This window comes from Solanum dulcamara, chromosome 10 (genome assembly GCF_947179165.1).
Source record: "Solanum dulcamara chromosome 10, daSolDulc1.2, whole genome shotgun sequence".
Classification (NCBI taxonomy): domain Eukaryota; kingdom Viridiplantae; phylum Streptophyta; class Magnoliopsida; order Solanales; family Solanaceae; genus Solanum; species Solanum dulcamara.
In genome coordinates, this window is record NC_077246.1 from 41,688,213 (window position 1) to 41,700,762 (window position 12,550).

At 39.6% G+C, this 12,550-nt stretch overlaps 1 pseudogene; it reads left to right on the forward strand.

The window, feature by feature from the left end:
* Window positions 1–11,676: 11,676 nt before the first annotated feature.
* LOC129871769 (5S ribosomal RNA) lies at window positions 11,677–11,796 on the forward strand (annotated as a pseudogene).
* The last annotated feature ends 754 nt before the right edge of the window (window positions 11,797–12,550 follow it).

A 12,550-nucleotide genomic window follows, 5' to 3' on the forward strand; every position in this document is an offset into this window, starting at 1 on the left:
TTAGAACTCCTGCGATAGTTAAGTTATGAACTTATAAGTCTTCTACATAATGAAAAGCAGTACACGTGAAGCCTATTCCTTCCTTCTCTTGAAACAGTAAAGGTAAGTGAAGTGATATATGATATGAGCTAGAGGTGATTCCATTATAGGTTTCAGGTATAACTCAAGACTTGTACGCACTTCTTAAGGTTAGGCTTCTTAAAGTGGTTAAACTCTTATTCCTCGAGCTTTCCATATGCTGAATAATGATTAGAGGCATAAGCTTCTATACCTAGAGACTCTTTAACACATCTTATGATGATATTCGGGAGATGTTTGTTATGCTACCAAGGTTTACGTGCATATATATGCATTATTATATTATATAGGAATTGGGTCATACGTTTCTCGTCACTAACATGTTATATATAGGGATCAGGCCATATGTTCCTCAACACTAATGTATTATATGTATAGGGATTGGGTCGTACGTTCCTCGGCACTAACCTACTATATATATGGATCAGGCCAAATGCTCCTCGGCACTAACCTGATATATATGGATTGGGTTGTACGTTCCACAAACCTAATAATATACATATGCCTATCATGATAGATGATGTATTTATAACACCAAGTCTCCGAGCGGGTCAAATACAGTACGTGATAATGCTATACAGGACTTTATTTTGTGAGGTGCAGGTACAGTACCCTACTAAATGCTAGACTTGATTTCCTACATCCATGTTTCAGTTGTTATCTTAGTTATGTTATGCTTATATATTCAGTACATACGTCGTACTGACCCCATTTCTTTGGGGGCTACACTTCATGCCCGCAAGTACAGATGCAGGTGTTGGGAGTCTGCTAGCTTAGGATTCCACTCAGCCAGTTTGGAAAAAGCTCCATTAATTTGGAGCCGAGTTATAGTACCAATCTCCTATGTATATATTTGTTTATTCAGGGGTACGGCGGGAGCCCTATCCCACTATATGTTACTGTTAATATTCTTAGAGGTCTGTAGACATTTGTGTGGGTTATACGTGTAAGTTCTGTTCAATTATGTCTACACGATGTGTTGGAAATATTAAGATACTGTGGCAGCCTTGTTGGCTTGCACGCCCTTTTATGATAAGATACAAATAAAAAAGGCTACAGGTATGAAAAGGCTATGACCCACTGGGGTTCTTATGTATAGTTTTTATATTGATCATTACATTTGATAGATATATCTATAGGGTAGGAGGTCCAGGTCGGAACCCAGTTGCAGCCTACGGGGTTGGGTCGTGATAGTATAAAGTCAAAAATTGAAAGGAAAAGTAAATGGAAAGTCTGACAAACGCAGTTCGAGTTGGACATACGAGGTAAGTCCATCATTTTATACTATTGTTAATATTGAAAGCCCTGTGTGGCTGCGATATGAGATGGTATTGAAAGCCTTGTGTGGCTATGATGTGATATAAACATATATATATGTATATATATGTTAGCCCTGTGAGGCATTGTTGGCATTTTCTGCGTGCAGGGTTGAGATAGTTAGAAATACAGAGGAAACTCTGCCTAAATTTTCCCAAGAAAAAAAGGGGACAGAATGAGATAGAAGTTCGTAATACGTCTTAGAAGTTGATACCGATAGGGTGAACTTATTATGTTAAACTAAAGTTGAAAGATTCACCCTCCAAGTTATCAGTGAGAGGCACTACTTCTACTTGGGGAGTTTTATTTCGGACAAAGCCTATGTGAGAAGCAAAGTTCAGAATTCATTTGAACAGAACCAAGATATTTCCTAGCCGTATTTTTGCCTTAAGAAAAGCTCATGTTGAAGGGAAAAATGTCCAGCAGTTGAGTTTCACCTCTGTGAAAAAAGTACAAAACCCTCAACCATTAATTATGGACTAGAGAACTTGTTCACAACTCAAGAATAAACCAAGAGGGGAACCAGGTGAGTCAAGCACTAAAAAGTACTAGGGTACTTATTGGATTCTAGTTCCCTTCAGGTGGTGGTTGGAGAATGTTTTATGACAACATATTACTAGTTCTTCGCCCACTAATGGGGAATGTAACTTCCAAACGGAAAACATAAATTCATGGGTTATTCAAGATCATGTGTTGGTGATAAGAAGCTAAAGTAATTTAGAAGGTCTTGTGATAATAGGGGATGATTTAGACAAAAGTTAAGAATGTTTACCTCCCCTAGTGTAATTAACCCATAGTGGGAGTTGTGAAAAAGGTTAAGAAGTATTATACTAGGAGATTGAACGCGAACAGGATATCATGGGAATATGATGGGGATCCTTATGAGAATAGAAGGAAGAAACTAAAGGATATGATGCTATTTATGGAAACCAGAAGAGCAAATAGGGAACACGTAAGAAGGACTTACACAAAGTTGTAGGGAAAGTTCAGAATAAAAGGTCAAGTGGTAGCGAAAGTAGAGACGAGCAACGGGATAGGATGAGTGCCAGAGATGCCTGGTATGCTAAGAACAAATTAAAGTGAACAGAAGATGTTTGAAAGTGAGAAAGGAAGGTTATGTAAACCTAGTGTTTTCCCGAGGGACATAGGAATAACATGGGATTCCTTGTGCATAGAAAAAAAATGGACATAGATAGGAGAAGTGAAAGGATGACTAAAGGAAGCACTCCAGATAGACGTGATTAAGTTAGTATGAGTATCGGACAAGAAGGAAAATAGATAGCTATTGTCACGATCCAACCCCGTAGGCCGCAACGGGGGTCCGACTTGGACCCCCCCGTATACATATCTATTAGTTGTGGTCACATCAAATTATAAACATATAATGCATATAAATCAAGTGTAGTCAAACTGGACTACAACAGCATGATACATACATGAGAACCCCCATAGGTCATAACATTTCATATATCTGTAGCCTCTTTTATTTGTACCATAACCTGAATGGGCATGCAAGCCAACAAGACTGCCATAACATAACAACGCGTACAATATATCATATAGACCCAGCTGAACCAAACTGACATATACAACCCATATATACATGTCTCCAGACCTCTACAAATAATAATGACAACATATGGCGTGACAGAGCCCCCGCCGTACCCCCGAATGGATAAAACAATATTATACATCAGTGGACAGTATCAAAAACTAGGCTCCGATACAATGGAGCCTCTTTCTACTGAGCTGTGTGGAATCCTAAGCTGACGGACTCCCAAAACCTATATCTGTACCTGTGGGCATGAACGCAGCCCCCCGAGAAAGGAGGTCAGTACGACATATGTACTGACTATATAAAATGTAACATAGTACAACTAGAGGTATATCCAAAATGGAGAAGCAGGGGAACCAATTATCAAATCAGAAATATGTACCAGTACTTTATGAATCACAAAAACATGCATGCTCAAATTTTCAATATAACCGGCCCCATCAGGGGTCCGGTGAATCATATATGTAGTATCAGTATCAGGCCTCGTGCCATCGCCACCTTATTACAACACATCATCATCATATATATACATACGTACTCGGCCCTCTAGTGAAGGGCTCGGTGGAAAATGTAGTGAATTGCACGAATCTAATAACCGGCTTGGGACTCGGAGAAGAAGTGTTATAGTATACACGAGTAGAGTAGTGAAAAACAAAATACAGTTTAAATCATTATCTGAGACTCAATGAAGTTATCAAGTGAACCCTCACCTGGGGATCAAGGTAGAAGGTATCTGATATATATTCTCTAACTGCCACTAAGAACTATGTAAACAAGAGTTTTTAGAAATCTTAGACGTATACCAATGTGAAATATCTTGAGCAGTCCGAGCATTGGTTATCTCAGAGCCTTTCTTTTTTACAAACAAGAGCTTAGTCGCATAAATTGTTATACAATCATATAGAAGACTCGAAGATAGCAGCTTACTACTTTAAAGTTTAACATTCAAAAGTGAGTGAGGGTCCTGAAGTCATATTCAGAACCTGGGAATGGAATTACCCCCAAAGCTCATATTATATCCTGCTTACATCTAAGATATGCCAAAAGAGAAAAGATAGGCTTTACATACCTATACCAAAAACATACCAGGAGAAGCTTCACATACCTCTTGGGAGTTACTCTTTATCCTGCTCGTCGCGTCGTCCTCTGAACCTATTCAATATGAAAGTAATATGAATATCAACTATTTTTATCTTTTCAGCATCTTAGGTTACACTTTAGTATTAATGGAATCTATTTCCTTAGTCATTTCCTCGACTAGTTCTTTAGTTTGTTAAGGCGTTAATGAAAATTGAGCAGCACCTCCCCTATAATGTGCCCTATCCAAATTTCTAATTAGGTCTCTAAGACCTACATCCAACCAATAACAACAACCTGCAACATATGTTTAAGTAATCCACACCAACAATATACAACATAAACTCCAAACGACTTATTCAAAAATACGATATCACAATAAGGCGTCTAGCCTTTATTTTGTAATGCCTTTCATTATACGCAACGAGGGGTCGTGTGGCTGCAACCAGCAGTATCCACATACCTTTTAGAATGAATTTAGGCCCTGCAACAATACATTACACCCCTGCAGCAACAACTCACTCAAAACTATCAAAATGTGAATTTTGGATAACTTAGTATTTTACCTTGTCGCTTTGTTTTGAAGGGGTAATGGAGAGAAACAGGATTTACGTCCTCCATGAAAGTTATATACATATGTATTAGGGTCGCATACAATTTTTAATCACACCTACATCAATTTTGTACAAAACTATATTCCCAAAACACCAACAGCAGTCCGTGTAAGATTTCCAAAACTAAAATCTGGGCAGTACCTCCTCTACACTTGATCACCCGTTTTTGAGAAGCTAAAAGCAAAACTAGATTTTAAAGTCTAAATAAAAGTTATAGAAATATGAAATACCTTTCCAAAACATATTGAATTACCCAAAACGAATATGTACACAAGAAGTTATACCAATATTACTAACAACTGTCCCCTCTAAAAACAGGTTTGTTAGCAAGTTTTTAACGTTTTCCCTCTTTGTTGTTTCAACTTTCTCTCAAGTTCCAAGCTGAAGAATTAATTCCATAGACATCGTAAGATACATATATACACCTCCACATGCTTAAGGAACACCGTATATAATTAATTCACGGAGGAAAGTTGGAAAACTTACCTCAAAGTCTTCAAATCATGCCTGCCGCTTCCTCTCACAGTTTCTCTCTATGTTTTGGCTGATTTTGGATAATGAACAAGTGAATAGTCACATAGTACATATATATATGAGGTAACACATGTCATCCCCTAAGGGTGACACGTGTCAGGCCCTTATTGGGCCATCTCAACCATGCGGCCAATGGGGTGCTGCCACGTGGTAGTGGGGTCCACCTCCTCCAAGCAGGTGGGTCACCTACTTGACCCCAAGCAGGTGGGTCACCTGCCTGCTTGAGGTGCTGCCACATGTCACCTTCCTAGGCTGCCATGTGTTACTTTTTTTTTCTCCCTCGTGGGTTCGTCATCTCGTCTTATTTTAAGAACCCGTGTAATCCTTGCTACGTAGGCTTGGTATGTCCTCTAGTAGCTCAAGTATATAAGACTTTTACATTAATAACTTACGTAGGTAAATCGAGTCCTACGACTCTTTACTTGGCCTCCAATTCCCTGCTGATTCTTATGACTCCATTTCCAACCTTTTCTACTGTGGGGTATCACATTCCTCCCCTCCATGGAGTCATTTGATAGTGTCGTAGCGTACCCGGCTCACATGATAATGTCCAAGGAACTTATGAGACATTCCTAATTTAAAATGGGTGGGGTGTAACATCCTTCCCCCCTTTAAAACATTCGTCCCCGAATGTTAGACAAAACTCCTCTTAGTACCTTATACAAATCGTAGGGAGATTCTTTGCGATCTTCTTAACACATACTTCCCTACAAGTACTTCATATATGTGTTTCAGGAGTTGGGGTTACCTATAAATATAGGTTACAGGTGCGGATACTTATATTTCATGTTCTCTTCAGTTCCCCGATCATTCTCTTTTTGGTTTTGTTTTTTTTATCGTATCTTGCTGGAAGGCACGACTTTAGTCTACAATCTTCCAGTTTGCCGATCTAAGATAGCGATAGGTTCTTCCTCACAGGATTCTATCTCCTGGACCTTATCTATGGAATATACCCTGGGTGGCTCGTCAGTACCTTTGCGAAGCGTCTCCATCTGATGGACTGGGCGTATAGTTTCCAAACGAGGCGGTAAGCTCAACTTACCTGCCACATTGCCCACCTTATGAGTAACTTGATACAGTCTAATATATTCCAAGTTAAATTTCCTTTTTTAGGTGACTCCGTTATGAACATCCAATCATCAATTTGCACTCTGTATATCGATGTCGATTATCTATATATTATTTCTGCTGACTCTGGGTCATTAGTTAATAGCTTGCTTAATCATGTCGGGGCCTTTTTAGCTTAGTCTTTCTAACCTCGACCCATCCAATAGGGGACTTACACGTCTTGCTCTACCAATCTTGTACGGGGCCATTGGGATACGGGAGTAGTAGTTATTATTATAGGCAACTTGATAAGTTATAGATAATCATCCTAGCTATCTTTGAAGTTAACAACACCAGCTCATGACATATCTTCTAGCGTCTGATAGTATGCTCAGTCTGTTCAGCAGCTCGAAGAAAAATGCGGTACGAAGACCTATGTCACGACCCAACCCCATGGGCCGCGACTGGGGTCCGACCTGGACCCCCGTTTACGTAATTGTCGACTACAGTCAAATTGGACTATGTATAACGTGATACTGCTTACAAAAACCTCAATGGGTTAAAAATTATTTATGTTCATATAGCCTCCTATATATAGGAATCAAACACATGAACCCAGTGGGTGATAAAATATTCATACACGTGTGGCCTCTTTCATTTGCATCATGTCATGAAAGGGAAAGCCAGTCGATAAGGCTGCCACAGCATAATAGCTTTTACAATATATCTCATAGGCATAACCGAAATAAACTCCTAAACAACCCACACACATATGTCTACAGACCTCTAAGAATAGGAACGACAACATATGGCGGGACAGGGCCCCCGTCGTACCCCTGCATAAATAAATATATATATCGCGGGACCAGTACCCAGAAGCTAAGCTCTGAAACAGTGGATCACTTCCAACATAGCTGAGTGGAAATCCTACGCTGGCGGATCTCTGAAATGAACATCTGTACCTGCGGGCATGAAACGCAGCCTCCCAAAGAAAGGGGGGTCAGTATGATACATGTACTGAGTATATAAGCATACATAACTGAGATAACAACTAAAAAAGGGATGCAAGAAACCAAGTATAGCATTTAATAGGGTACTGTACCTGCATCTCATAAAATAAAGTCATGTATACCATTATCACGTATCGTATCCAGCCCGCTCGGGGACTCGGTGTTACAAAAACATCATCTATCCTGATAGGCATATGCATATTCCTAGCTCTGTAGGACGTATAACCCGATTCATGTATATAGCAAGCACACACCGAGGAACGATGGCCCGATCCATATGTCACATGATAATGCCGAGGTACGACGGCCTGATCCATATATTATATGATGATGTCGAGGTATGATGGCCCGATCCGTATAATGCATAATAATGCCAAGGTATGATGACCCAATCCGTATAATGCATAATAATGTCGAGGTACGATGGTCCGATCCGTATAATGCATAATAATGCTGAGGTACGACGGCCCGATCCGTATATTGCATAATCTGTCGTGGAACGTATGACCCGATCCTTACATAGCAAAATGTGTCGAGGTACGTTCAACCCAATCAATATATATATCATAATGCATATACATGCACGCAAAACTCTGTAACATATCAAACATCCCTTAGATATCACCATACCGCAAGTTCAAGGGCCCCTAGGTATAGGAGCTTACACATCCTAACACTATTCAACCTATAGAAGGCTTAAGGGTCGTAGTTCAACTACTTCAAGGCTCTTATCATTCAAAAGTGGGTACAAGTCACGAGTTACATCCAGAATCTATAAATGGGGCTATATCAAAATCTATGTCCTATAGCACCTTTAGTCTAGTCTTTCTAGAAGCAGGAAAAGTCAAGCTTTACATGCACCACTTCCTATCACATGGGAGACTTGAAAAGTAATGACTTAACTTGTTACAAGAATTCTAATCAGTAGGAAGTGAACAAAAGCCTTAACTCACACTCAGAGTTTTAAGAGTATAATAAATTCAACTTAATATACACAATACTTCCATCTAAGTCACGCCAAAAGAGAAGAAGAATAACTTTACATACACTACTTCTTAGCATATAGAAGACTTGAGGAATGGAAGCTTAACTACTTTAAGAGTCTTAACATTCAACAATGGACACGAATTATGAATCATGAATCATGTTCAGAGCTCATGAATAGAGTTACCCCAAGCTTCATACAAATATCACTTGTCACTTAGATCTAACACATGCCCAAAAGAAAGAACAGATAGGCTCTACATATTTATACCAAAACATGCCAAAAGAAGAAATAGCTTTACATACTTATGCCGAAAACATGCCAAAAGAAAGCTTCACATACCTCTGGTCGACTACTTTTAGCCCGACTTGTCCCGTCGTCCTATGAACCTATTTAACATGAAAGTAATATGAATATCAACCTTTCTTAACTTTCCAACATCTTAGGTTACACCTTAGCATCAATAGAATCTATTTCCTTAGTCGTTTCCTCGACTAGTTCTTAAGTTTTTTAAGGCGTTAACGAAAATTGGGCAGCACCTCCCCTATAATGTGCCCTATATGAATTTCCAATTAGGTCCCTAAGACCTACATCCAACAACCAATAGCAACCTGCAGCAATTCATACCAACAATATACAACATAAACTCCAAATGACTTATTCAAAAATATGGTATCACAATAGGGCGTCTAGCCTTTATTTTGTAACGCCTTTAGTTATACGCCACGAGGGGTCATGTGGATTCAACCATCAACAACCTAACCCACATTAGAATATATTTAGGCCCTGTAACAACACATTACACCCCTGCAGCAACAACTCACAAGAACGACACTTTATTTCGATGACAATTCACTTCTAGCGACTCTAATTTAGTTTATTTCGAACGTCAAGCATTTTTATCATATTTTCACATTTCCAGCAACTTACACAACGTAAAATACCCTCTATAACAACACCATAAACTCCAATTTAAAAGGAAAGGCCTTACCTTACGTTAAACTTGTCAAACTCGCCAAAACTATCCAAAATGTGAAGTCTGGGCAGCCCACTGTCTTATATTGTCGCTTAGTTTCGGAGGGGTAATTGAGGGAAAAAAGATTTGTGGCCTCAATGAAAGTTATATACATGTGTATCAAGGTTGCAAAAAATTTTGAATTACCCCTACAACAATTTTGTACAAAAATATATGCCCAAAATACTCACATCTGTCCGTGTAGGATTTCTAAAATGGAATCTGGGCAGCAGCTCCCCCATGCTTCAGCACCCTTTTTCGAGCAGAGAAACGAAAAACTGGGTTTTATAGTCTAAATGAAAGTTATATCCCTATAAAATATCTTTCCAAAACATATTGAATCACTTGAAACTAAGCCTTACACAAGGAGTTATACTCATTTTACTAACAGTGGTATCATTCAAAAACGGGTCTGCTAACAAGAACAAAATCCTCATCTTCTCCCTAACGATAATTTTTATGTTGTTAAACACCGTCATACCACCGTAGGATACCTTAAATAATTAATTCACGGAAAGAAATCGGGGAACTTACCTTTTTGAAGCAAACCCGTAGGTCCTCTTTCTTGCTCCCTCACATTTTTCTCTCAAGTTTTCCAAGTGAATATGGCTTAATACATAGTGGATTAGTCATTACTTGTATATATATATCCCTTTTGGAAGGTGACATGTGTCATCCTCTAAGGGTGACATGTGTCACAACCTTAGGAAGCCATGTCACCTCATGCCACCAATCACATGCTGCCACGTGGCGATGTAGGACCCACCTCAAGTAGGTGCATCACCGACTTGGTCAAAGTAGGGGCATCACCTACTTAGTCAAAGTAGGTGCATCACCTGCTTGCTTCCGAGTAGGTGCTACGCCTCCTTCTGCCTCTCCCATGGGTTCGTAATCTCATCTTACTTTAGGAGCCTATGTAATCCTTGCTATGTAAGCTTGGTATGTCCTTAAGCAACTCAAGTGTATACGACTTCTAAATTAGTAGCTTACGTAGGTAAATCGAGTCCTACAACTCATTACTTGGCCTCCAATTCCTTCCGGATTCTTATGACTCTATTTCCAACCTTTTCTACTATAGGGTATCACATTCTCCTTTCCTTGGAGTCGTTTGATATTGTCGTAGCTTATCCGGTTCACAGGATAATGTCTAAAGAACTTAAGAGACATTTCGAGCTCGAGAGTGTGGGGTGTAACAACCTGTCTGTGCTCCCAATCTCTTCTTGGACTGATCTCTAGACGTTAATCATAATTAAAGTCCCTCTATCTGAGATATTAGCTGGGGAAACCTCACGGAACCTTATTACCTTCTTGTCCTATAACTTCACCTAGTTCCAGCTGCATAGGTGATTTTGTTTGAAAGCAAATGAGCTGATTCGTTAGCCTCGTATAGTCCTTCTCGACTCTTTTTAGAACTGTAATTGGCATTCTATCTTTTGGGTCCTTCTTCTCTTCTTTTTTTCCATTCCTTAGGTTTGGCTACCGAATAATGTTGCAGTCCCCTCATGTAATGGCTCTCATAGTCGTTCTATGCTTTGTCTAACATGATCTGGTGTAATTCCGAAGGAATTTTGGCATATAAGCTCGTCATCCTGTTGTAACCAGCTAGTTCTGCCAGTTTCATTTAAACTCTTTCACCACTTTCCTTACCCCCACTTGTAACCCTCTAGACACATTACCTTGTGTCTTTTTTCTCTCTTACAAAATGATGAGAGGGTACAAGAAGTATCCTAGCGTTATCTCGCTAGTCCTCATGTTTTACCTCGCCTTTTTCTCCCTTATCCTACATTCGATGTCGGGGGAGATCTTTGGCTCAATCATGTCCATGTATTATGTCACCCGTAGTACCAATTCCATCTCGATAGTTTGGCTTAATCTATCTTTGCATCTCTCGGTAGTTAATTATAACTTGGGCGTCTTTGCTTGGAATAATAGCTATGGGGACTCCGTAAGGTCCTACCATTCTTTTACTCTACAATTTTACACTTTCTCGGCAGAGTAGGTAACCTTTGATCGAAGAGGCAGGGACTAATATCGTTAATCCACAAGTAACATTCCCTCCAGATTCATCTAGCACTAGAGTGTGAAGTGAGTCTTGTAGTCCTAGTCATATTGTGAAATTTTCGACCTTGGGCACTGCTTCCTGTCATTCTTAAATTATATCAGCTGGTACCCTTACCTTTTGGGTTTTGCTTTTTTTCGCCCTCAGAGTTGGCTGCCAAGTGGTGTTGAAATTCCCTCGTCCACTGGCCTATATAGTTATTCTGTGGTTTTCCACTCATTAACTGGTTCTATGTTGAAGAGCTATGACATTTGAGTGCGTCATCAGTTAGCTAATCCTTCTTGTTTTGCTTAAGCCCTTGTTACAATTTCCTTAACGTATCTTATAATACTCTGGGTACATAATCTCATCTCGTTTCTCCGTAGCTAGTTTAGATTCTTCCATCTCGCGCGATCACACCAGCACTAACGCATTAAGTTCCATCAGAATGTCGAAGTTAAGCGTGCTGGGGCGAGAGTAATATTGGGATGGGTGACCTCCCTGGGAAGTCTTCGTGTTGCGTTTCATTGTAATCCTTGCCATAATGTGTGGGGCACTCAACTTAGGTCCAAAGTTACCTCAGCATTGTCTCGCGAGTCTTTATGTTTTGCCTTGTCCTTTCGTCTGTTATCTTGCATCCAGTATCGGCGTAGACTTTTAGCTCCACTATCCTCTATTCACTTTTTGTTCTTCTCATTTTCTACCACAGGAGGCTTTCTATTCCTTTTTCTTTGGTTATTTATCTATCGCAACATCATTTGCGACTAACTCTATAACCAACATTTTGGCTTTTGGTCTAGCATGCTGTCATTATCCTTCGTAGTGTCTCTTGAATTATTCAATATCCTTTCATTGGTACATTCTTCTGTTTTTATACGCAGCCGCCTTCTAGTGTCATGTTGTTCTTGGTCTTGTTGGAAACTTCTTAACACTACCTTATGTAGCATTCTGGTTTCCATCCAATTATTGGTAGCTTTCGGACCTTTCTAACTTGGTTCAGCAAGATATCTTATTGAAGTTTAGACGTCTATCTCAAATGTATTGCCATATAAATTGCCTTCTCCTACTTTTGCCATTTTCTCATTAACTTCCCCTCTTTAGAGGGTACTCGTACTTTCATCTGCTTGTACCTTGCTCTATGTCTCTTTGTCCAGTCTTAATTTTGCCCAATCTCTTCCTCCAATCTACTTGGCATTGCATCATGTCTCCGTCTATCTTCATATTTTATAATCGGACTATCCGCGTACGGAGCCTTGGCTAAATCACGAAGCGATGAGAAC